Raw genomic sequence first — 4454 nt, forward strand, 5'->3', positions numbered from 1 at the left:
CCATAATTATCTGTCTTAACCTGGTCCTTCAAATTTCCTATCAGTGTAGCATTGTTGCTGTAACTAAGTCTTTCCACTTTGTTACTGGTTGAATTTTTTCTCTTTTCTTCAACTTTAGGTTTAGGTTTATTAGATTTATATGCCGCCCTTCTCCCAAGGACTCAGGGCGGCATACAACATTAAAAGAAACACATAATACAAAAGTTAAAAAAATTAAATAGAATATCCCAAACCCAATTAAAATTGGCAATATTTTTTTTTTAAAAAATCAAATTAAAATTAACAGTGATCAATAATTTATTTTGTTTTGTTCAGGCCAGGCTGGCTTGCTGGAAAAGCCAGCTTTTTAGGGCGCGTCGGAAGGACCGGAGGTCGGGGATTATACGAAGCTCCGGGGGCAGCTCATTCCAGAGGGAAGGTGCCCCCACAGAGAAGGCTCTCCCCCTGGGGGTTGCTAGCCGACACTGTCTGGCCGACGGCACCCTGAGGAGGCCAACTCTGTGGGATCGCACTGGACGATGGGAGGCTACCGGTGGCAGTAGGTGGTCTCGCAGGTACCCTGGGCCTAAGCCATGGAGCGCTTTAAAGATTATAATTAGTACCTTGAATCGCACCCGGAAGACAACCGGCAACCAGTGCATGCCTAAAAGGGGTGTAACATAGCAATAGCAATAGCAGTTAGACTTATATACCGCTTCATAGGGCTTTCAGCCCTCTCTAAGTGGTTTACAGAGTCAGCATATCGCCCCCACAGTCTGGGTCCTCATTTCACCCACCTCGGGAGGATGGAAGGCTGAGTCAACCTTGAGCCGGTGAGATTTGAACCGCCGAACTGCAGATAACAGTCAGCTGAAGTGGCCTGCAGTACTGCACCTTAACCACTGCTCTCACCTAGGTGCCCCCATGATAAATTTCCTAGTATTAGATCCTTTACTAGAGAGCTAGGTCTTCACATATAGTAAAGTGTCCAAAATAGGAAAAATTGAGCTTGGACATTTGTGTCTTGAGGAAGAACTCTGGGTAGATTTGTTCAGTGACCAATTTATCTATATTTTTGGGGCTGTCCATGGTATTCTCAGGACTTTCTCCAACACTAAAGTTCAACAGCATCAACAGTCTTCGTGTCCTGCTTCTTTAAAGTCCAACTTTCACTTCCACAGAGGATCTCAAGGAATACTATGGCTTGCAGAGTTTTGATTTTTGTAGGTATAGATATATCATGATATCTTTTTCAATTTCCTCATGACTACTCCAAGCAAGTACTAGTCTGCTGCATATTTCTTGACTACTACTTCTCTTTAATGTTGATAGTTGATGCTAAAAAGCAGAAACTATCCAAAACGTAGCCTATTTTGCATCATTTCAAAATGCAGTACCTTTCTCTACAATCAGGCTGTACGTTGAAAAATAAATGTTCTTTTGTGTGGAATCTTTATTAGCAGCTAGACTCAGAAATCAATTTCTACTGGAAGTAAAACCCACTTAAATATGAAATTCTCCAAAAAAAATTTTTCCTAGTTCAATAGAAAATCTAAACTAGAAAAAAAGTTTCCATTCCAGACAATGTCACTATTGAACAATTCACTTCCTTTTAAATAATGTGTTTTATAAAGATTGGGAAAATTTAAAAAAGAAAAAAAAAGGGAAAGAATGTGCAAAATTATTTTGAAATTCACAGAACGTGGGTAATGGTTTTATCATGAAAATGGTTGACGTAAATATCACCCCCTCCTCCTCCTACCCCCCCTTAAAAAGCAAATATGGACATTTGGTCACAACGTGTGCAGATATTCCCTCTGTTTGACATCTTCTTCCAGAAAGCCACAGTCCCTGAGCATAGTCCTCCTCTGTTGTCAACCTGGGAGAAGAAGCAGAGCTTAATTTCCATTTCTCCATCCTCTCCACTCTTCCACTATTTCTCCTTGCATTTTACATTATGATTTAAAAACATATTATTGTAAGGTCTGGCTGGGGATTACCCTGGCAGTATTTGTAGAGAAACTGAATGTGTGTATATCTGTGGGTATATAGACATATTTGTACAAATCCACACATACATAATATATGCTATATACATATACAGATAATACTCTGTGTGTGTGTGTGTGTGTGTTTGTGTGTAATACTTTACTTTATATATAATAAAGGCATATATACAGTTTATATCTATCTATCTATCTATCTATCTATCTATCTATCTATCTATCTATCTATCTATCTATCTATCTCTATCTATCTATATCTATATCTATATCTATATCTATATCTATATCTATATCTATATCTATATCTATCATCTATCATCTATCATCTATCATCTATCATCTATATCTATATCTATCTATATCATCTATATCTATCTCTATCCATCTATCCATCTATCCATCTATCCATCTATCTATATTTCTCTCTCTCTCTCTCTCTCTCTCTCTCTCTCTCTCCATCCATCTATATCTATATCTATATCTATATCTATATCTATATCTATATCTATCATCTATCATCTATCATCTATCATCTATATCTATATCTATATCTATAACTATCTATATCATCTATATCTATCTCTATCCATCTATCCATCTATCCATCTATCCATCTATCCATCTATCTATATTTCTCTCTCTCTCTCTCTCTCTCTCTCTCTCCATCCATCTATATCTATATCTATATCTATATCTATATCTATATCTATATCTATATCTATATCTATATCTATATCTATATCTATATCTATATCTATATCTATATCTATATCTATATCTATATCTATATCTATATCTATCTATCTATCTATCTATCTATCATATATGTGTATGTGTATATATATATGTTTGTGTGTGTGTGTGTGTGTGTTGTATTTGTGCTGATAAATAAATAAAGGGAGACTAGTATAGATCTATTTCAAGCTATTTAGCTCTCATCAGCTAGCCATACCCTTACTGGGATTCGAACCTATGCTGTATTGCATCTTAGGCAGATGTGTTAACCATTAAGCCACAAGGTTCTTCTCCTTATCAGCTGAGCCAGGGAGAAAGGTATATATTTAAAGTCACAACCCCTGGTATGCCCAAATATGGGAGGAAGTTCACTGCTTCCATTCTCTGTCCATCGGCTCGTCACAAGAGACCATCCAGACAGAAATATTGGGTTTCATACATATACATACATACATACACATACACACACACACACACATACATACATACATACATACATACATGCACGTTTGAAATATAGTGAGCATGGATATGATAGTCATTGGGGGAAACTGTAATGAGGCAGTATCTGTGTTAAAAATGTGTGTGTTTGCGTGTGAGACATAAGCAGCAGGAGATCATCTACTGGATAATGTGGCTGTCAATTATGAAAATTCATACGTCAATTGAATCTGTGAAAGAAGTTCTAAAGGCAATTGAGGTATTCTTCACTCAATGTTGGTTTCCATTGCCTTTTCTTGTTTATCTTATTTGTCATTGTTTGGCCTTAGTGATACCACTGTCTAGCAAAATTTGTTTTGGGTATATGTCTTCACTCTGCTCAAAGGTGACTACTTATTGATTACTTAGGTGACTCATCCTGGCATAAACAATAATGTGCCATTTATTTCAATAATTAAAAGTGAGAAACATGCACTGTGACATCATAACACAAACCCCAACTCATATGTGTTACCTTACACTATAAGGTGTAAGTAGAGTTTGCACTATGATATTGCAGTATGATATTATACAGCATTTCACCCAAGAAACAGCTAAGAATAGCAGTAGGAATATAGTGGTAGAATGCATGTTGGAGCCTTCCTTATAAAAATAAAAATCTCAGATGACTTAATTCATACATAAAAATATAAAGTCCTACAGTTTTGCCCAAGGAATGTTGATTTTCATTAAAAATAAAAAAAGGAAGAAACTCTCATGGACTCAAAGCTTTTTGAAATGAATGGAAAAGAAAATAATTACATGAGGATCCAAGTTGCCTGAAGAATTTTTAGATAGAAAAAGTAGAACATTAATATTTTAAATTTTAAAGAATAAACACAACCATGTATTATGAATGACTACTATCTATGCTAGTTTATTGTTCAGCATATTGGAGACATTACTAATTAATAAAATGTAAAACTTTCTGCCAGAAAATAATTATGTGTCCAAGTTGGCACCAAGTCCAATATCTAATTTCCAAAAAGGAAATGGATGGATTAGGCTAGCGAATCGGTGCGAACCGGCTGAATCCCATCACTGACATACATGCATGAATAGTTGTGCCACTTCAGCTATCTGGCTGGATACGGATCACATTAGGCTTATGTGACATGTTCAAGGTTTCCATTCAATATCCTGTATATATATATATATGAGTGTGTGTGTTTTTATTTGTGCTGATAAATAAATAAAGGAAGACTAGTATAGATCTATTTCAAGCTATATATATATATAGATTTTATATATATA

The sequence above is a fragment of the Thamnophis sirtalis genome, unplaced genomic scaffold (genome assembly GCF_051295495.1).
Source record: "Thamnophis sirtalis isolate CommonGarterSnake01/CBP01778 unplaced genomic scaffold, rThaSir2_p1.2 scaffold_12, whole genome shotgun sequence".
Taxonomy (NCBI): Eukaryota; Metazoa; Chordata; class Lepidosauria; order Squamata; family Natricidae; genus Thamnophis; species Thamnophis sirtalis.